This window comes from Lycium barbarum, chromosome 10 (genome assembly GCF_019175385.1).
Source record: "Lycium barbarum isolate Lr01 chromosome 10, ASM1917538v2, whole genome shotgun sequence".
Lineage (NCBI taxonomy): Eukaryota > Viridiplantae > Streptophyta > Magnoliopsida > Solanales > Solanaceae > Lycium > Lycium barbarum.
In genome coordinates, this window is record NC_083346.1 from 42954206 (window position 1) to 42978266 (window position 24061).

The window sequence follows — 24061 nt, forward strand, 5'->3', positions numbered from 1 at the left end:
TGTTCCTCAGGACTTAATGAATGGTAGAGAAGGGGTGTTTATCTTATTTGGCGCATACTCGAGATACTAGTGCGGAGACTCCTACGCTTGATGTCCATTCCTGTGGTGAGTGAGTTTTCTGAGGTCTTTCTGACAAGTGATTTCACCTGAACGTGATATAGATTTCTGTATTGACTTGGAGTCAGGCACTCAGGCTATTTCGACTCTACCATATCGAATGGCACTAGTCCAATTAAGGGAGTTGAAGGAGCAGTTACAAGATTTGTTGAGTAGAGGGTTCATTACGCCCAGTGCTTCCCCTTGGGGTGCTCCTGCGTTTTTTGTGAAGAAGGAGGATGGATCCATGCACATGTGTATCGACTATCGGCAATTGAACAAAGTTATTGTTAGGAACAAGTAATCGATACCACGCATTGATGACTTTTTTTATCAGAATCAGGGTGCTTCGATCTTCACTAAGATCGATTTAAGGTCCGGTTATCATCAGTTGAAGATCAGGGCAGAGGATATTCCTAATACAGCTTTTTGGATGAGTTACGGTTATGAGTTTCTAGTGATGTCCTTTGGGGGAACCAATGCCCCAGAAGCTTTCATGGACTTGATGAATGGAGTGTCGTACTTGGATTCCTTCGTCATTATTCCTCAACGGCATCTTGATTACTCTCGTAGTAGACAGGAGCACACGCAGCATTTGAGGATCGCGCTTGGGATTCTGAAGGAGAAGCAACTCTATGCTAAGTTTTTGAAGTTTGAGTTCTGGCTTAATTTAGTGGCATTATGTCACACCCAAATGAGGGGCATGACGGGCACCCTTCTCACACCCCGATGAGAGGCATGACAGGCACCCGACCCTAGTGATCGCGTATCACCTGACGTATACCAGCATAAACATAGAACAGTTATACTGACCCAAAATAATACTCAATTTTAACATAAGACGATACTTGCAACAGAAAGGCCGCGTACAATAAAAGACACATGCATGACCATACATATATACATATGCAAGCCGACGAGGCTGCTACAAAGTATCCTCATAATAACATATAGCCGGCAAGGCTATCACATGAGCATCAACATCAAACTAGAACCATGCATGACATCGACATAAACTATATTGTCTATGAGCCTCTAGGAGTACATACGTGTGACATACTGGATGGGAAAGGGCCTCTTCGTACCTAAAAGGCATATGTACATAACATGTGGACATAAGATATACCAAAAGGAGCAAGTCTGGCACAATGGCACTTGCAAACGAGCCCCTGAAGCTGATAGTCCTACTGGAATGGTCCTCTGCTCTGTCTCCCAGGACCTGTAGCACGAAATGCAGCACCCAGTGGAATGAGACGGTCAGTATGGATAAAAGTACTGAGTATGTAAGGCAGGAATGTAAAGCATATGTAAGACATAAAAGTAAACATAAGCATAGGAGGATAGTAGTAACCTGTGACATCTGGAGAACGTGCAATATGCAATACATGAGTTTTGAAAATCATGTGCAAGTATCTACATATTATATATATATATCATGTCATCATCGTGTTATCATCATACTATCCCGCGTTTTGAAAATCATGTGCAAGTATCTATATATTATATATATATATATCATTTCATCATCGTGTTATCATCATACCATCCCGCGTTCGGGGCATCCCGTGTCTGGGGAAACCTCATCATCATAACGTACCCCGCCTTATCAGGACTCGGTGTGAATACCTAACTGATTAGTGGTTGCACATCTACGTGTCGTACCTGGCTGACTATAGCGCGGATCGGTGGTGTAAATTAGTGCATACATATATATACACAATTCATGAGGAGCCAATGAAATAACATCGGGCCTTTCGGAGTGACGTAAGGTCGCAACCTCCAAATATATTATGGAACCCATATCAATAAAAATAATCATAATGATGTTATGAGAATCATTTATGAAGCATATCCAAGTATTTAGGAATCAATAAACGTCTCAACAAGGAACCTTTATATAGGCATTCAAAAAAGAATAGAGTGGAGTCATTACTCTATGCATCCTAGTAGACTTCTAGGATTCGTGCCAAAGGAAATGAAGATAGCAACACCTTACATACCTTATTTGCCGAGCCGTCACCTCAAACGAATCCTTATTCCGATGCTTGCCCTTCACTTGTGCCTATATTGAAAGGTACATCCTTAGTCATACTCGACTATGTTCGTATATCAACATATATATTGAAGGATTATTCGGTTACGGAAATTCGGGCAGCATTTCCTCTACTTCTACTACGATCCCAGGATTAGAACAACAATAACCAACTCAATATATAAACAATATCAAATCCAGTTCCTCATTTGTACCATCCAATCAACAACATCTATATAGGATTATTCCGTCCTTCGCTCAATTCAACTAAGTATGTTATAATCTAACGAATATAATCCCGAATCAACGTAGTTCTATGAATATAACGAGGGGATCTTACCTTATTAACTTCCAATTGATCCTTGATGGATTCAAACCCAAGATCAGGCCATCTTTCACCTTGCTTTTCAATAATCACAATAATATGATGTTGCCACGAACTTCCCGAGCCTAGATTACATAACCTCCTTATGATTTCTTGGTTTTAATGATAAGAAAAGTCGGGAGAGGTGTACCTAATGTTTCTGGACCTCTAAGGGTGTAAGAACAGGGTGCAAATGGGTGGAGGGAGCTATTTATAGTGTGGGAGGTCGGTTTCCATCGCCTCACCAATTGGCCTTCGCAATCGTGAGGCCTTTGGCTCTCAAACGCGAAGGTTTGCAAGCCTCTAGCAGTCTATCTTGAAATGCCCATAACTCCCTACTCCAATATCGTATCGACAAACGGTTTGTTGGGTTGGAAACTAGACTCAATGAACTTTAATTTTGATAGTTGATCCACTCCATAACTCCTTATATGCTACAAGATATACCTCACTCAAGTTGGACCAGAAATCCCGTCTGAAAGCCTGCCAAGTTATTCCCAAAGTTTCGACAACTTTCTTTCTTCAACCCGCCTGACCCCGGAACCTTTAGATATTCTCTGAACACTTGTTAAAAGTCTTTCTTATCCTTACAAGAGTTTCATGTCCCCTCCGGTCTCACGTTTAGTTTACTTATGGCACTAGCGATACGAAATTTTCCAAGGTGTAACACATTATTGGGACACCTAGTGTCCAAGGACGGTATCATGTTAGATCCTAAGAAGATTAAGGCAGTTTGGGATTGGGTTAGACCAGCTTCAGTCACCGAGATTCACTGAGTTCGATCATTAAAAAACATTGCGAAATTATTTTTATAAAAACTGACCAATGTTGGTCACTTTTATTTAAAATGTAAAAAATTATTTCAATAAACCAACAGAACTAGGTTTGTTTTTACAAGTTTTTTTAGGTTAGTTATTTTCGCGAAAAAATAAGTTTGAAGAGTATAAATAAAAAAACAGAAGTCTTAAAATCAACAAGCTCCAATGATCTAGTGGCAGAAAAGTATCCTGCCACTGAAAAAATTGGGGTTCGATCCCTAGATGGTGCATTTTATAATTGTGTAATTTATAAAAATGACCAAATTCGGTTGGTGTTTTCCAAAAAAATAAAATCATAAAGAAACCAACTGAAGTCGATCAGTTTTCTATACCAATCAACTCATTTCCGACCTATGCTTTTCAGTCAGCTTTTGGCCAATTTTTCTGGAAAATCGACGGACTACGATTGATTTTCGAGTTCGGTTTCTACCCTTTTTTTAGTGATGTATATGAGGCATTTAATTGAAATTTCTATCCAAGATAAAAATAACAAAGAAGTATTAATTCCTAAAGCTTACGAGTCATTGTTAATTTATACTACTATAATAGTAGTAAATACTTGCATAATGTATTGATCCATCACAATATGCGAATTCTCTTCTATTAAAAAGTGCAAGTGTTCTTAAATATTGTGTGGAAATTTAATCTACCTCATATGAAATCGATATGATGTAGGAATGGCCATTAGATGTTGAGCTCTACCTGACACTAAATCAAGTTTCGCAGTCATGTCAAGATCTTTTTGGAATTATACCATTTGGTAACTCCCAATCAAAGCAGTGAACCAATTGTGCTACTAGCAATCGCACGATGGTAAGGCCCAGCTGCAAATCAAGGCAACTTCTTCTACCAGACCCAAATGGTAAAAGCTGAAAATTGTGTCTCCTAAGATCAATGTTGCATCCCAAAAACCTCTCTGGTTTGAACTTCTCTTGCTCGGGCCAAACATTTGGATCTCTCCCGCTTGCCCAAACATTAACTAATAGTCTGGATCCTTTACGTATATTAAAACCATCAACCATGCAATCCTCAATGGACTCATGAGGAATCACTAGTGGTATTACTGGATGAAGCCTAAAACCTTCTTTTATGACCATATCTATGTACTTCAAACTTTCTAAATCTAATTCTTCTACAATCCTATTTCTGCTAACTACTTGTTCCATCTCACTTTGGAGTTTCTTCGTTACATCAAGGTCTCTTAAAACTTCTGATAAAATCCATTCAACTGTTGTTGATGAAGTATCCATCGAAGCCATCAGCAAGTCCTATACATGTCATTATTCTTTAGCTATAAACAAATAGAATACCAACAACTGGAAACTTAAAAAGTTTGCGCTACACAGTCATAGAGAAGAAGCAAAAACAGTAGTAAACGTAGTACATAATACACATATTATCCTACGGCTATTTTTAGGTAGCATCAAGAATTCCAGAGTTATGACTGAGTCAGTCATGTTAAGATTCCCAGATAGACATTATGGGTGTGGCGGGTATGAAGGAAAAATGTTTTCCACGAAAAATATTTTTCTTCATATAATATTAACTAAATATCAGCATCATTACTGAGATAGAACTATGAGTTAATGCATTAATGGTGATCAAACTTATGATTTTTCCCAATACAAATCACTAAACTATTTTTTATCGCTATAAAGTTACTCAACTCATAGATAGGTATTTGTTGGCAAACCGCATAAGCAAGCCAAAGTATTGTGTTTAGTAACCATATTATAAAATCAAGTCATAACTTCACGAAGACATAACGGAAGAGCAGTTAGAGTGAATTACCAACAAAACACCTTTGACATGGTGACGATCAAACTCGAACTCCGCTTCTTCAGAGTGCATAATTCCCATTAGTGTATCAACAATATCGTTAGCTTGTTGCTGCTCAATAAATATATGAAGGTTCTCGTCAATAACTTTCTCCAAAAACTCATCAAAAAGCTTAGCTAATTCTTTCATACGATGAGTCAATCCTTGGAGATCAAACACACCAAGAAAGGGAATGTAATCACCAAGTTTTGGCCTTACTAATATATGCGAGCACTTGAACCAATGCTTTGAAACCCTTCTTGACAAGAACCTCATCCATGTACTTCTTCCCAATACGATCAAGCAAGCCATGTTCACGCTAAGAGATCCAATTTTATCGCTAAGATCAACCACAACTTTTCCATTAGTAGAAGTAGCCTGTTTGAGGAAATTCACAAGAATTCCAAGCTCTTATTTCCTCATAGGCTGAAATGAATAGATATTGACATTACTAAGCAATTGTAGAGTGCAAAATTGACGTATGTTTCACCAATAAGGCCCATACTTCTAGATTTCTCTGATCATAGAAAATGCATTTAGAAACCTCACAGGATGGCCTACTAGCACAAATTGGATCATGGTTCTTCAAGAATTATTCTGCAGTATAAAGAGAGGAAGCAACAATGACAGTAAAAATACAAAAATGTTAGAATAGGATGGTTCATTTTCATTTGGGCCAATTTAATTTTCTGTAATATTTACATATACCGGGCTTGGCCCTATATTTTATTTTCCGTGTAAGTTGAGTTGGGATGTTAGGATTAGTTAGACCCAGGTCAATATAAATAGGAGTTGGGCTAGATATTTTATAACTTTGATTCATTACTTTGTTTTCATATACACAAATAATAAAAATCTTCTCTCTTCCTCTCTTCTCTTTAACCCTAGCCGCCATAGATTTCTTTTCTCTTTTTACCTTTTCTTATGGTTGCTAACATGGTGTTACACCCCTCGTGTTCGTAGTGGTAGAACCTATGGTTTCCTAGTCGGGTATGCCCTTGGAATAGATACCCGACCTCGAGTTTGGAGGTAGAAAATGTCTTCCCCCATGTACAAGGGTACCAGCATATATTCTTGTCAATTTATAGAGTTAAAAGTTGAACGAATCGAATCGACGTGATCTGAACTGAACCGGAAAAACCTGCAGGACACCAGTTATCATCGACGGGTCATCGACATGTTCGACGGACCGTCGACGTGCGGCGTCGATGGGATCCCGCAGCCATGCATCTACAGGCGCAGGTCGACGGCCCGTCGACGTGCTTGTCGAACCGGACCGCTGTAGCCTTTTTGGCTTCCAAGTATAAATAGGTGGTCCACGACCCCATTTGATATTTTCCTCCTTCCAAAAATCAAAAAACCCTAATATATTCTCTCCCAATATTTTCCATCATATTAGTGAAGATTTGACAAGACCCGGACCCTGTAAACCCGAGATGGTGAAGAAAAAAGTTGCTTCTAGGGTTTTTTCAAGTTGTGGAGTTTAGGGAGTTGAAGTTGAAGTGATTCTTGGGATTCCTGACCCCTCAAGGTATGTAAATGATTTCTACCCTTATATTAAAGTTGGTTATCAAGAGTTTAGTGATGTTAAGTGAAAAGAAGGTAATTGTGGAAGTGTTAAGTTGATGAAGGGCAATGTAGTGATATAGGGTTATTTTAGGAGATGATTGGAAATGGGTTTACGTATATTTTGATATATATGTGTGTGTGTGTGTGTGTGTGTGTGTGTGTGTGTGAGTATTGTAGTTTATGTGGGATCGAATGAGAAGTTGGAAAGTTGTAAGCTTACAAGGAAATTATTGCTTATAGTTGGTTGAGCTTTATAAGCATTTGAGAATGGCTAGTAAGTGAAGTAAATAGCCCAATTAAGCCCTATGTTATCTTAATTGTAGACTTGCAAGTTCAAGAGGAAGAGGTTGAGCGATTGGAGATATTCCAAGGTATGATAAGATTAACCTTTCCTTCTTTTGGCATGATCCTATGATATGATCCAACAAGCGAGTAAGCGAGATTCCATATTACTCTACTCTTAGAAGTATTAGGAGTACTTCAGTATTTGATGTTCATGTATCCCATTTATGAGTGATCCTTCTGTTCATGGGTCCAGTCTCATGTAGCCAGTCCTGTTCATACAGTATATCCATGCATTACATTCATTATTTATTTATGTACATTGACCCATGACTAGAAGGCGTTATATACGTATTAATACTATGATGATGATATTGATTATGGCCACAGAGGAGCCAATATGATATGACGAGATGTCATAGAGGCTTACAGGCGTTATATACGCACATACATCAGGCGTTATATACGCACATACATCAGGTGTTATATACGCACACATACATCAGGCGTTATATACGCACTCGTATAGACGCACGGTTATCATTGATAGTTATGAGCATGTATATTATGTGCCCACAGAGGCATTATCAGTTACGCAGATTTATACAGATTTAGGCAGATACTAGTTCATACAAGTACATGCAGTCAATCATTTCAGCTTATGAGTTCAGATCTTATCCATGATTCTCATGTGTGTGTGTGTATATATATATATATATATGCTCTTATGCCTTACATACTCGGTACATTATCCGTACTGACTCCCCATTGCTCGGCGGGCTGCGTTCATGCCTGCAGGTACAGGGAGACAGACAGGTGGTCCAGCTTAGTAGGACCTCTAGATCTAGCAGTGGTCAGTACGTTCCATTCGATCCGGAGCTACAGTCAGTTTTGGTATGCCCCTTTTGAGATGTGTATGCATATGGGTATGACGAGGCCCTGTCCCGTCCTTTCTACAGCTTTCATTCCAGTAGCGGTTTGTAGACAATTGTATGTAGTAGTCAGATGATGTTGCCTTGTCGGCTTTTATTCTTTTGTGTACAGTATATGTAGTAGCCTAGCTGGCTTGCACTGTTTTCCACATGTTGTGTATATATATGCAGATTGTACAGAGTTCTGATGTTTCCCTTTTATGAGATTAGTTTGTGCCATTTAAGGGCCTTTGATGTTCAATATGTCTCAGATAAGTATTTAGGGGTGTTTGGTCGCTAGAGGTCAGACTCCCGTCACGGCTCATCGGTTTAGGTCGTGACACATGGTATTAGAGCGAATATTTTGATAGATCTCGTTGTTCTTGTTTGACCAATGTTACCCTCGTCGGAATTTCGTCGGAGTTTACGTTTTTTTGGTTTTTTCGTTCAAGTTCTGAGGTTTGTTTTCTAAGTTTCGTGATCGGAGTTTTATATTACAAAGACCGTTCACTTTCCAAGAGTGAAAGAGCCTGGTATCTCTGATTTCTACTCACTTTTATTGTTTGATGGTGTTTTTGACAGAAGTCTAGGGTTTTCAAGCTATTTTTAGTTTGAAATCCAGGTCTTGATATTATCTCTTGTATTCGTGTTGTGATTTTGATGTTTTCTCTCGTTTTGACTGAAATCTAGGGTTTTCAAACTAATTTTGGTTTGAAATCTAGGTCTTGATATTATCTCTTGTATTCGTGTTACAATTATGATTTTTCTCGTCATTTTTGTGTATTTCCTTTTACAATTCCAACTATGAACACTGGTACCGAGAATTTGACCTTTTCACAACCTATTGTCTCAACTCCTATATCTGGTAGTTCAAGCTCGTCTCATACTGAATTTCACAAGGACGATTACACTCATCCTTGTCATCCTCTATATGTTCACCCTTCTGATATCTTAGAGGGATCTCTCGTCTCTGTTCCATTTGATAGAACTGGGTATGCTAGCAGGAGACGAACAATTTTAGTTACATTGTCAGTAAGAAACAAGCTATATTTCATTAATGGGACCTCAGTTAAACCTTCCGCAGATTCACCCTTAGCTAGACAATGGCAACGTCGTAATGACCTAGTTCTCTCCTGGCTCATCCACTCTCTATCAAAATAAATTGCGTGTAATGTTGAGTACTCTGATCTTGCTAGTGAAATGTGGGATGAGTTGGAAGAGAGGTATGGTAAAGCTGATGGTGCTAGGATTTTCGAGTTAAAAAAGGAATTAACTCACATTTCTCTGGGTTCTCTTGATATTGCATCTTATTTCAATAGGATAAAATAACTCTGGGATGAGATTGCATCAATTTATTATGTTAGGAAAGTCAGGGCTTGTAGTTGTGGAGCCAAAGCTCTTTATCACGAAGATGAGGATGAGCAGAGGCTATACCAATTCCTGATGGGGCTCAATGACACTTGTGTCCAAGTTAGAAGTCACATCCTCATAATGAAACCTACTCCCTCTGTTAGTACTGCTTATAGGATGGTCCTTAATGATGAGAAACAACGACAAGTATCTGCTTCCTCTCAATTCTCATCTGGTTCTGCCTCTTTCAATGTTGGTGTGATGAGACAAACCTTCCCTTCCAAAGTGAGCTTTGACCCCTCCACCTCCAAGTCATCTCTTATTTTCAAATACTGTAAGAGGCCAGGACATAGCATTGATAAATGCTATAGGTTGCATGGGTTTCCTCATGGTTTCAAATTCACTAAAAGTACTGGTCCAAAGAAAACTGCTGCTATTGTAGAAGTTGAGACACCTACTCCTTCTGGTTCCATTACATCTTCTGGGTTAATGATGGGCCTCTTGGTGCTTTTGGTTTGACATTTGACCAACACTCTCTGCTTTTGATGCTCCTGAAGCAAACTCAGATTTCACTTGAGAATTATAGTCCTGCTTGCCATGTGGCTTCTGCTGATTTTGCTGGTAAGTTTCTTGCTGAAAGTGTTTTGTTCAAGTCTTGTATGCTCTCTCAAGTAGGTAGTTTCATTGGGATAATTGATTCTGGTGCTAGTGACCATATGAAATCCCATAGGGATTTACTCTTTAACCTTCAAGCCTTGCCCTTTCCTGTTCTTCTCACCCTTCCTAATGGTTATAAAGTTAAGGTTACAAATAAAGGTTCTCTTACTCTGTTCCCTACCAACTCTCCATAATGTACTATACATTCCTAGTTTTCATTACAACCTTATCTCTGTTCACAAATTAGTTGATCAGTTAGATGGCATTGTTTATTTTACCAGAACTTTGTGTGGACTGCAGGCCCCTTTTATGAAGATGCCTCTGGTTCATGGTAAAGTGGACAATGCTCTTTACAAATTGTTGCTTCCTCCCACACCTGCCTCTCTTTCACCCTCACCTGGTTTACCTTATGTGCATTCTAGTTCTTCTATTGCTTGTAATTCTTCTATTGATGTTGCTTCCCCTGTAACTGATGTTAGTTCTGTATCTCCTGTTTCGACTTGCAATGGTGTTCCTCCTTGTGTAACTAATTCCAGTCCTGTAGTTGTAAATAAGATGAATAAAATGGATGTTGTGTGGCACTACAGGCTTGGTCATATCCCTTTTTCTAGAATGAGATATATTTCCGCTTTAAAATCTTTGTTGTCTTCCACATAATATTTCCTTTGTTTTGTCTGCCCTTTGGCAAGGCAAACTAGGTTGCCTTTCTTAGATAGTTCAATTCAATCTACTGCCCCATTTCAGTTAATACATATTGACACTTGAGGTCCTTATCACACCCCTTCTCACAATGGTTCCAAATATTTTTTGACTATTGTGGATGATTTTTCAATGGTCACTTAGACCCATCTGATGGGTGCCAAAAGAAATGCTTTTGACCTCTTGAAAGCTTTCATTCAAATGGTTTATACTCAATTCAATTCGAAGGTTTTAACTGTTAGAAGTGATAATGCATTTGAACTAGGTTCTAGTGTTTCCGGTTCCAAATTTTTTTCTGAGAAAGGCATTCTTCACCAGACCACCTGCCCTCATACTCCCCCATAAAATGGGGTGGTGGAAAGGAAACACAGACATTTACTTGAGACTGTAAGAGCTCTTCTATTCCAATCTTCACTTCCTCTTAAATTTTGGAGGGATTGCATATTAACTGCCACTTATCTGATGAATAGGTTTCCTTCTTCCTTACTACACAATAAAAGCCCTTTTGAGTTGTTGTACTCCAAACTTCCCTCCTATTCTCACCTAAGACCTTTTGTTTGTATATCCTATTCTACTGTTCCTAAACCTCATAGTGACAAATTCCACCCTAAAGCAGTTCCTTGTGTTTTCCAAGGCTATCCTTTTGACAAAAAGGGGTACAAGCTATACAATTTAGTTTCTAAGGTTTCTTTTATTTCTAGGAATGTGGTGTTTCATAAACATATTTTTCCCTTTGCTAATGTTTCTGATCAACACCACTACCTCTTCTCCTGTCCCTCACTCTCCATTCCCTACATGTTTTGATGACTTTTCTGCCACAACAGGAACTAGTGAACATTCTTCCCACTCCCCCCCCCCCCCCAATCTTCTTCTACACCTACTGTTCCTCCTTCCCTACCTCATTCTGCTTCTCTTATTCTACCTTCTCCTATTCTGCCTACCACTACTTCTCCTCGTGTTTCCTTACCTCCCTTAAGACAATCTTCTAGACCCCACTCTTTACCAAAACATCTTTATGACTACTCTCTGCCATCTTACTTTGGTCAGCCCTCTGCACATATCTCTAGCTTTTCCCCACTTCCTCCTTCAAGAGAGCAACCTGTTCTTAAGCCTCACACTTATTCTCAAGCTGCTGTTGTTCCTGAATGGTAGCATGCTATGAGCTTGGAGTTTGAAGCTCTGGCTGCCAATGGCATTTTGGATATTGTTGAGTTACCCCTTGGTAAGAAACCCATTAGATGCAAGAGGGTGTATGAAATAAAGTATAAGGCTGATGGGTGTATTGAAAGATATAAGGCTAGACTGGTGGTGAGGGGTGATACCTAAGTTGAGGGTACAGATTTCCATGAAACTTTCAGCCCTATTGTCAAAATGTCTACTGTGAAGTCCTTAGTTGTTGTAGTTGTTAAGAAATAGTGGAAAATGTTCCAAATTGATGTCAATAATGCCTTTTTGCATGGTGATCTAGATGAAGAGGTATTCATGAAACTTCCTCCTGGTTTACTTGTTGATTCTTCCTCTTCCTCTTCCTCTGCCCTTTTGGTGTGCAAACTTAAGAAATCTCTTTATGGTTTGAGATAAGCATCCAGGCAGTGGTATGCCAAATTATATCAAGCTCTACAGTCAAGGGGTTACAGTCATTCTCTCAATAATTGCTCCCTCTTCAAGAAAGGTTGTGGAGATTCTCTAGTTGTTCTGGCCATTTATGTGGATGACATCTTTCTGGCTGGTCCCAATGTGGCTGAAATTGATAATCTTAAGTCTTTCCTCCATGCTAAATTTAGAATCAAGGATCTAGGATCCTTAAACTATTTCTTGGGGATTGAGGTGCTCTATACTTTATCTGGTGTTCTCCTCCATCAAAGGAAGTGTGTGCATGACCTGTTAACTACTTTTCATAGCTTAGATTGTTCCCCTGTAGTTTGTCCCCTTGACATGAACTCTAAGCTTGAGGATGGTGTTGGGGATATGTTTCCCAACCCTGAAGAATATAGGTGTTTAGTTGGGAAGCTGAATTTTCTCACCCATACTAGGCCTGACATTTGCTTTGCAGTGCAACACCTTAGCCAGTTTCTCCAAAAGCCTTGTGTCCCTTATATGCAGGCTGGTTCACATTTGCTCAGGTATCTCAAGGGAACCCCTGATTTTGGTGTGTTCTTTAACTCTTCTCCTTATTTGTCTCTCCAAGTGTATTGTGATAGTGATTGGGGTGCTTGTGCTGATAGTAGAAGATCCATTACTGGTTTATGCATATTTTTGGGTGGTAGTTTGATTGGTTGGAAGTCCAAAAAGCAGGCCATTGTGTCCTTATCCTCTGCTGAAGCAGATACAGATCTATGAGTAAGGCAGTTGCATAAATTACTTGGGTTGTTCGCTTGTTGTCTGAGTTTGGTTTGCCTGACATCTCTTCTGTTCCTTTGTTCTGTGACAACCAAGCAGATATTCATATTGCAACAAATCCAGTTTTCTATGAACATACTAAGCAGATTGAACTGGACTGTCACTCTGTGCGCACCAAATTATCTGATGGGCTTATTGCTTTGTCTCACACATCCAGTGCCTCCCAACTTGCTGACATGTTTACCAAGACTTTGCCAGGAGTTGTTCATCATGTGCATCTGCACAAGTTGGGGGTTGTATCACCCTCCAACTTGCACCGGGGGTGGGGGGTGGGGTTGGAATAGGATAGTTCATTTTCATTTGGGCCAATTTAAATTTCTATAATATTTGCATGTACCGGGCTTGGCCCTATATTTTATTTTCGTGTAAGTCGAGTTGAACTGTTAGGATTAGTTGGACCTGGGTCAATATAAATAGGAGTTGGGCCAGATATTTTGTAACTTTGATTCATTATTTTGTTTTCAGATAATAAAAATCTTCTCTCTTCCTCTCTTCTCTTTAACCCTAGCCGCCATAGATTTCTTTTCTCTTTTTGCCTTTGCTTATGGTTGTTAACACAAAACGGATGGACATAACGGAACAATATTTCTTAGCTATTTTATGAAGATCTTGGTGAAGATTCTTGCCTACCATGGGAATATTCCCAGTAAGTGGAAGTCCTCTTGGCCCTAGAGGAAGTTTCTTCTTCTTCCCCATTAATTCTTGAACAAGATAACTAAACATTATTGCAATTAATACAAGAGCTAGCCAGATAGAAGCCATTTGCTTTTCCTACTAATATAGTACTCTCTTTGTCCCTTTTATATGAAGTTTTTTTACTTGACACGAAATTTAAGAAATAAAGGAAAATATTTTAAAGTTTGTGGTCTAAAACAAACCACACAAATTTGTGCGACTAGAAATTATTTCATAAAGTTGAATTGTTAATAAATATAGAAGGTGTCGTTCATTTTAGAAGCGAGTGACTAAAAAGGAAAGACGGAGGGAATACTTAATAATAATTCTTCTTCTTCTTCTTTTTGGGGCACAAAGTGAATATCATTCTAATACTTACTCCATGTGTCCCAGTTTTTGCAAAGACATTTGATAAAGTACGGCATTTTAGTAAGAATTTTAATTTTTTTTATTAATGTGATATATTAATTTTGTAGCTATAATGAACCAAACAAAATTGTACGTATAAAATTATGTCATTATGTAGTAAAATAAAAAAATTTAAACACTCAATTTTTTGAAAAAATCATAGAAAAAGACCAGTGTCTTATATAAAATGGGACAAATCAAGTATTACTTTCAGGCATAGCACTAACATTAATAGTTTTTCACCAAAAAGAAAAAGAAAAAAAATAATTAACTGTCTTGAATGTGAGTCGTCAACTATGCAAGTACTACTTCAGTAATATATCGCTAAAGTTTGAAATATTTGCACCCCAATAATTGTTATTAGGTACAAATGTATAACCTATCGTTACATTAATCCCTAGCATGATGGTCCTATCCTTAATCCCTAGCATGGTGGCTCGGCTATCGATTAGAATTTGGCAGTAATTGATGAACTTAAGCAAACATTAAATTGAAAATACTAAATTACTTGGAGAAAATAGTGAGGTTCTCTCTCTCTCTCTCTCTCTCTCTCTCTCTCTATATATATATATATATATATATATATATATATATATATATATATTATTTCGTCCAAAACTGTACTTTTGAACATTTTTGTGCTTCTTTGTAATGATCTCTCAATTTACACAATTAATCAATCCAAACTGAAGAACAACAAGTTTTTTGGAACAATTTTCTATTACATCAAAAATGGAAAAATGGAACTTAATCAATAGATCTAAAACTGCTTAATAAAACTATACTAAAAGATAACATAAATTCACCATTGATGAGAATAGATCTGCAGAAGTAAAAGAGAAGATTGGAGGAGAAGAAAGAGTAGAGAAGAAGAAGAAATTGCACCTGATTTTTCATAATTGATTTTCTCTCTCCTCTGACAACTTATAACCAACTGCTAATGACGTGGCAAGATCCTGGCCATTGCAGCTCATTAATTCCCTTCTAATCTCAGCCATCCATTTCAAAAGTTAGTTAATAATACTCCTTGCTTACCCAATATCGAATCCGGCTGGCAACATACTTATAATATACTAATCCTTTATTATATTATTTCCACTAATTCTACTACTTTAATTACTAATATAGTGAGATCATGACATACCCTCCTCCATCAAAACATCCTTGACCTCAGGGATGGGTGATGGGAATCAAAACCTAGAAATTTGGCCTGAAGATACTGATAGTCTTCCCAAGTGACATCCTCAGGTGGTAAATTGGACCATTGCACTAGCATCTTAACCATAGCCACATTATTCTTTTTACCAACTGCCTTTGGAGAATGGCTACTGGATGGACAAGGAATTGACCATCATCACCAGTAGCAGGTAACTCAGAATGCACCACCACTTTAGTGCCCACCTTCTTTTTTAGCAAGGAAACATGAAAAACTGGATGCACCTTAGAACTGGGAGGCAATGCCAGCTTGTAGGCAACCTTCCCAATCCTTTCTAACACCTGGTAAGGACCATAGTACTTAGAACTGAGTTTGAGATTCCTCCTTAATGCAATGGAAGTCTATCTATAAAGTTGTAACTTTGTCACGCCCCAACCTAGGTAAGGCGCGATTGGCACCCGGTGCCCTACGGGGACCGAGCGAACCAAGATGTAACTCGTATCTTCTATTTCTGAAATAGAAACATAAGACCAAAGAGACTAAAGGCGAACGTAATATCATGCGTATGAATGTGTACAATGGGCCCACGAAGCTGACATAAGTACAGGCAAAATATAACTAAACAGCATACAGGAGACTGTCTCAAGAGCCTCTATGAACATGACTGAAGTACAGAAGTCGGGATAGGGCCCTCGACATACCCTTAATACAAAATACATATACAAACCCAGATTGGCAATGCTCCAAGAAGAAGTGGAGCCCACCAAGCAAAACTAGTACCTGAAGGCAGCCTACTGTGGAGGGTCCTCGTCTCGTCTGTCTATACCTGCGTGCATGAACGCAGCATCCACAAGAAAGGACGTCAGTACGAATAATGTACTGAGCATGTAAGGCATGAATAGCGGTATAACAAGAAATATGAAGCATAATATGAGATAAAGAGATAACATGTACGTCTAGTTGCCTCAGAAAAACATTTCTCATACATATATACACAAAATAGTAATGTTGCGGAACGTGCAGCCCGATCCATAAATAGATTATATTGCTGCGGAACGAACGGCCCGATCCATAAATATATTATATTTCCGCGGAACAAACGGCCCGATCCATAAATATATTATATTGCCGCGGAATGAACGGCCCGATCCATTTATCCCATATATCCCGCGTCCCAGATGATATCCAGCTGATCAGGTGGTTATGCGTATATAACGCCTGCCCTTTTCCCCATATCCCCATATATACATATATAATATATAAATAGCATGCATGAGAGCCCAAATAAAAGCTATAACTTTAGTGGAGTGACGTAAGGTTTGTTGCCTCCAATTGTATTATGGAATAATCATCATCGCTATATCCCACCTTGAAGGAACGAGTAGCATAAGGTGAGATCAACAATAAGGAATGACATCAAGAAAATTTGGAAATAGGCTCAATAATCTCATAATAACATAATAACATAAAATCCATATATTTTGAAATCTTTATAAATGAAGTCATCGTAATAATCATCATGGTCATAATAGAAATTATTTATCTTTAGCAGCATAAGAACTTAAAGAATCATGAACTTCTAACATTCTTAGGGATGAGGATCTTATGGAATTCATTCATCATCATTGTTATCATGGAAAACATCTATCTTTAGCAATAGAGGAACTTTGAGAATCATGAACTTTTAGCTTTTGAGAATAAGGATGTTATGGAAAAACATGTATGGGTCCACAAGAAGAGAACCATGCCTTTAGAAATAAAGGGACTAGCCTTACATACCTTGGAGCATACTTCTCAACTTTTCCAACTCACTTCCTGTCTTGCAATTTACTTAAGTTCGTCCATAGTCTCGTGATCTACATACACGACCATTCATATTATTGTTAGGCTCATCATCATACACTCATCTTAAGCCTCTAATTTAAATCCATTTAGGATCTGCTGAAATTCTGGTAGCATCTCTATGCCTAGCCCGAAATCATAATCCAACAACCAACAACAACAATACCAACATCAACATCAACAATATCAACACCAAAATACTCCAGAAATATCCCACACGATGATTATTCAATTTCTTAACCAACCAATTCATTATACGGCTATTTAATAACTCTATATTTGTACGTAAACCGAAATCAACATCAATAAAGAGAGATCCGTACCTTATTCTGGCTAGAGCAGCAATATCTTCAATATTTACTTTGAATCCAAACGAAGATCCACCGTAAAACAATACTATAATCACAACTATATGCTATCCGGGCCTCGATTAATACTCCTCCACTCGAAATCACTCCAATTCCTCACTTTTATGACACACACACTCTCCAATATGTTGCTGAGCCTTTGGGGAAATATTTGTGGTGAAAATGAGGGGGTTTTCCCCTTAGATAGGGTGTTGAAGTCGGTGGTAACCGACTTAAATTTTGCCCTTCGCGTTTGCGGCCTTGGGTCGCTTTCACGAAGGTTTGATCCCTGCTACTCTTCGCGTTCACGGCCCTGTGGTCGCGTTCGCGCAGGGTAAATTCCTGCTCTAGCGGCCTAACTTGTAACATCCATAACTCTCTACTTCGATGTTCTATCAACGAGCGGTTTGGTGAGTTGGAAACTAGACTTCAAGAACTTCAATTTAGGCTTTTTCTTTGCTCCAAAACTCCTCATAAAAGATATTCTTTCTCCAAGTTGGATCAAAATTGTCCCTCATATTTTCTCCAAAGTTCAACAAACTTAATTTCCTTGATTCACTTTCCCTCCAATCCTTCTATAGCTTGTTATATGAACTTAAACCCTCATAACCATAAGATAAGCGCATATAATCCCATATATCCTTAGAGGTAACTCCAATGTCCATACTTAAAACAACCAACACCTAACGAATCACAACATACAAACTACAGGGTGTAACAAACTTCAAGTAAACCATATTACCAACTGCAAACTCCCTGTCAATCCACTTTTGATCAGCATAATACTTCATTCTTTCTTGAGCCTTACTTAGATGGTCTTTAAGTAGTTGTTGCATTTGCTGCCTCAAGATGATAGCATCCTCGGCTGCTGGGACTATGGTTTCAAGCAAGGGTCCCAAAGATAACTGAGGTGGAGAGTAACCATATAAGGCTTCAAAAGGAGTGCATTGCAGGCTAGTATGGAAATTAGTGTTGTACCGCCATTCAGCAGCTGACAACCATTGCTTCCACTTAGTTGGTCTATTAGAAGTCATACATCTTAAGTAATTTTCTAAGCATTTGTTTACTCTTCCAGTTTTCTACCACTTTGTGGGTGGTAAGCTATGTTGTAGTGAAGCTGAGTTCCTAATGGTTTGAATAAAGCTTGCCAAAAGTTGCTAAGAAATTTCTTGTCCCTATTAGTGATAATTGACTCAGGAGTTCCATGTAAGTTATGCACCCTTTTCCAAAACTTTTCAGCCACAGTAACAGCAGTAAAGGGATGGGACAAGGCTATAAAATGTGCATACTTAGTCATTCTATCTAGCACCACTAAGATTACCTCTTTGTTCTTGGATTTAGGCAACCCTTCAATGAAGTCCATGCTGATGTGACTCTATGCCTGATTAGGAATAAGGAAGGGGTTGCAGCAATCCTGGATAAGCTGCATTGTCATCCTTGATCCTCACACACACATCACAGCTTGCCACAAATTCAATCACCATCTGCTTTATTTTGGCCCAATAAAACAGTTGAGACAGTCTTTTAAGTTCCTAGCTGACCAAAATGACCACCTAATAGAGAGTCATGAAATGTGGAGATCAGGTGTTGTCTAAGATTTCCAGTATCACCAATATAAATCTTCCCCTTTTTCCTCAGAACACCAGATGTATAATGCCACAGACTGGGTCCTTATAAGTCCACAGTAAGTTGAGCAATCAATTCTCTAGCTTGGAGATCATTTGTATAGGTTTCAGTAACCTCATGCATCCAGGTTGGAATTGAAACACTAATGTCCAACAATATTCCTTAACTCAAAACAGGCTTGTTCATCCCATCTTCATGTTGCCTAGAAAGGGCATCTGCCACTCTATTCTCTGCCCGTTGCTTGTATTGGACTTCATAATCTAGTCCAAGCAGTTTTGTAAGTCCTTTTTGTTGTATAGCTGAAGTCACCTTCTGTTCTAACAAGTACTTCAAGTTGGAATGGTCAGTCCTGACAATGAAGTGTTTGTACTGTAGGTAGTGTCTCCACTTACCTACTGCACTGAGTAAAGCCATGTATTCCTTCTCATAAATTGACTTACTCCTATGTTTTGGTGCCAAAACCTTGCTAAAGAAGGCAACAGGTTTGTCTCCTTGCATTGGTACAGCCCCAATTCCTCCATTACTAGCATCAGTCTCCACCATAAACTCCTTAGAATAGTCAGGTAAGACCAAAACTAGGGTGGTTGTCATTTCCCTTTTAAGAGCTGTGAAAGCCAAGTCAGCTTCATCATTCCACCTAAAAGCATCCTTCTTTAAAATACCAATCAAGGGTTTACAGATTGTGCCATAACCAACAATATATTTTCTATAGTACCCAGTTAACCCCAAAAACCCCCTCAGACTCTTGATTGAAACTGGTTTAGGCCAATCAACCATAGCTTGTATCTTGGAAGGATCAGCAGAAACTCTTTCCTTGGTGATCACATGACCTAAATACTCAACTTGTTTCTGACCAAAAGAACACTTTGACTTCTTAGATAAGAGTGAGTGAGTTCATAGCAATTCAAACACAGCAACCAGATGAGCAACATGTTCCTTTAAGGATACACTGTATATGAGTATGTCATCAAAGAATACTAGCACAAACTTTCTCAAATAACGTTGAAAAATCTGATTCATCAAGGCTTGAAATTTTGCAGATCCATTTGTTAACCCAAATGTCATTGCAGGAATGGAATAGAGAAATGCATATTAATTGTACTGATAATGGTATTCAATTATCAGAAACAAAATTTCCAAAAAAATTGGTTGAGGGATGGGATTCAGATGAAAATTATTTCTTTTTTGTCTGAAACCTTGGCATATATCTAAACTGCTAAACTCATAATTTCCCATGTGAGTCCTGAAAACTATTTTGTAGACATCATCCTGATCTGGTGGTAACCTGTCCTCAAGTCGACTTTGGAAAACATTGCTGAATCATGGAGCTCATCCAATAAATCATCAACAATAGGTATAGGATATTTGTCCTTGATAGTGATCTCATTTAGTCCTCTATAATCCACACAGAACCTCTATGTCCCATCGTTCTTCTTGACAAGGAGAGCTGGGGATGAAAATGGTGATTGACTCTGCTGAATAATACCATTAGTGAGCATTTCTATGACTTGCCTCTCTAATTCATCTTCCTGATGGAAATTATACCTATATGGTCTCAAACTCACTAGTATAGCACCAGGTGTGAGTGGAATAGCATGGTCCAAGGCCCTAATAGGTGGCAAGGACTTAGGTTCCATGAACACATCCTTGTAGTTTTCTAGGACTGTTTTTATGGTTTCATCAACTAGCTCATGCCCCTCAGTCACTATTGCATTAACCATAAACAGATATGCTATAAGTGCTTGACATTTCTTCAAGACTTTGCTCATAGTCCTACTGGAAATCATATTCAGCTTGCCCTCTTCAGTAATACCATGCAGCACCAACTTATTTCCCTTTCTACCAATTGTAACACAGTTTTTCTCATGATCAAACTTGGTGGGATTATGCTTCATTATCCAGTCATTGCTTAGAAAAATATCACATCCTCCAATTGGTATGATAAGCAAATCTTCTTGGAAGGGCTTGCCTTGCATCTTTCATTTGAACCCTTGACAATGAGAAGTGCACATGACATAGTTTCCATCTGCCACTATCACTCTAACAGAAGGACAATAACAGGCTCGATACCCAGTTTCCTTAACAGTATTTTCATCAATGAAGCTATGAGTGCTGCTAGAGTCAATCAACAAGGCAAGGTTCCTATTCTTTACAGAACCACTTACCAATATAGTGTTGACACCTCTGGTACTGCCAGATAAGGCACTTATGCATATAGCTTCTTGTACCACCTGGTCCATATTACCTTCAATGATCACATCTTCAACAGGTTGATCTGCTACAATTTCCAGCTCCTCTGTAGTTTCTACTTCCCCTATCAAACAATTCAATTGTTTCTTTTGACACTGATGACCAGGAGAATACTTTTCCCCGTACCTGAAAGACAGATGATTGCTCCTTCTGTACTCATATACTTGTGGTGTCAATCTGAACCCATTAGACTTAGTTCTAGCTTCAACAGGAGCCTTAGTATGAGCATGGTTAGTAAACCTAGCTGAGAGTTTGGGTGCAGCTCTAGCTTTCTTCTCAGCAACTTCAATTGCCCTTTCTTGTAGTTTAGCCTGTTCAATAGCAAGCTTAAAAGTAGCAAGCTTAAGTAGCTTAACACCCACCTTGATATCCTCTTTCAGGGCCCCTATAAAACTTAACAAAAAATGTGATTCATCCAAATGAGGATTCCTCACTAGCATCTGGGCTTTCTTATCTTCAAACTAAGCTAGAAACTCATCAACAGTTCCAGTTTGGCTCAGCGTATTGAATTCTTCCACTACATCTTCCATTACTTGTTCACTAAACCTTACTATTAACTCCTCTTTAAATTCAGCCCAAATAACAGTGTCTCTACTTAACACCAAGGAATGACACCACATCTCAGCTATTCCATCCAAATAAAGTGCAGCAGCTTCTACTTTTAGATTATCAGGAGTTCTATATAAATTGAAGTACCTTTCACACTTCCTAATCCACACCTTAGGTTCCTTACCTTCGAAAGTAGGCAGAATCCATTTGGAAATAGGAGCTTGAGGTGCACCTTGAATCCTGTTTTGTTCCTGGACCTGAGGCCTGTTTGCTCTCTCTTCTTGAGAAGGCATGGGCAATGTCCCATCTCCTTGAGGTCTATTAGGCCTCTCCAATGTTGTTAACCTCTCAAGTATCAATTCCAATGTTCCTTAGATACCCCTCTGAGTCTGTTGCAAGACTTGTTGACCTGCAGTCAACTCAGTTAACACCTCCTCATGTTGAGTCAGTTTAGCATCCATTGTTGCAATCTAGTTCCCTCATCCATTTCTCAACCCACACTCCGTAGAATCGACTGCTCTGGTACCAAATGTAATGATCTCAACTCAATTTACACAATTAATCAATCCAAACTGAAGAACAACAAGTTTTTTGGAACAATTTTCTATTATATTGAAAATGGAAAAATGGAACTTAATCAATAGATATGAAACTGCTTAATAAAACTATACTAAAAGATAACATAAATTCGCCATTGATGAGAATAGATCTGCAGAAGAAGAATTAGAAAAAGAAGAAGAGAAGATTGGAGGAGAAGAAAGAGGCGGAAGAAGAAATTGCACCTGATTTTTCATAATTGGTTTTCTCTCTCCTCTGACAACTTATAACCAACTGCTGATGACGTGGCAAGATCCTGGCCATTGCAGCTCATTAAATCCCTTCTAATTTCAGCCGTCCATTTCAAAAGTTAGTTAATAATACTCCTTGCTTATATATATATATATATATATATATATATATATCGAACCCGGCTGGCAACATACTAATCCTTTATTATTTCTACTAATTCTACTACTTTAATTACTAATATAGTGAGATCATGACATTCTTTTTGTTTAAATAAGTAACAACAATTCTGTTACAATTTTAAAATATTCTCTTTTTAGTAGAATTTTAAAAGGTCAAGTGACAAGTACGTTCGATCGTTCGATGTTCCCAGAGGCCCTTGAATGATATAAAATGAGAAATTAGTCTGGAAATAATTGTCTACGAAGACGACAGATAGCATGAACGTAAAAGAAGAAGAAAGTGATGAATTTTTTAGAGAACTCGTAAATTGAATAAGTAATAGAATACATTCATTCACACTTTTAATCAGCTGTTAGGATACGTTTCAATAATCAGTTTCTAGATCTTTTATTGTTAGGATTGGGAATTTAGATAGCGCGGAATTTAGCCAAACAATCTTATAGTGACAATAACAAAGATAATAGTTATAAAAAAGTAACAAATAAAGGAGGCATAATATTTAACGTGGTTCGGTTAATGTGACTTTACGCCCAAAAGTGAAGAGGAGCAAATTTACTACTCTCTTTGTCCCACTTTGTGTGATACACTTTCCTTCTTAGTCTGTTCCAAAAAGAATGGTACATTTCTATATCTAAAAATAATTTAACTTAAAAATTTTTCTTTTACCCTTAATGAAATAATTTACAACCACACAAGTTTCAAAAGGCTTCCTTTTTTTTCTTAAACTCCGTGTCTTGTCAAATTATATTACATAAATTGGGACAGAGGGAGTATATGAATCAGTACACAAAAAGGTACAAAATTAAAGTAAATACTTATCTCTAAAATACATTCCAAGATTATTCCTCACAATTATCACCCCAAAAAAAAGGTTCACTCAAAAGTATTTTTCAGAGGATCCATCCACCTTGGCGTTAGAGGGATTGTACTCGGAGGCTGTCTCTACAATATGCAAGTTCTAATTATGTACAACCCTTCTTCAATCAGTCATAGATGTAACAACCAGACTTTTAGGTCCAAATGAATTAGGAAAGAACGAATCATGCTAACCCAAAACGTACAAGTTTCGCCCAACAATATGGAAGAAGGCATGACGGTCATTTTTTTGCGCGTATTGTTCTTTCATACGGAACGGTCTTTAATTTTTGGCCCTCAAATCGCTTGTCTTTAATTTTTAAACCTGCTTCTCATTTAATGAAAATTTGTGGATCAAAATATCTTTATTCGCTGATCTACGTAACCG

General features: G+C 38.2%; 1 pseudogene; it reads right to left on the minus strand.

Moving 5' to 3' along the window:
• Window positions 1-3956: 3956 nt before the first annotated feature.
• On the minus strand, window positions 3957-13758 carry LOC132614838 (cytochrome P450 71AU50-like; annotated as a pseudogene).
• Between the last annotated feature and the right edge of the window lie 10303 nt (window positions 13759-24061).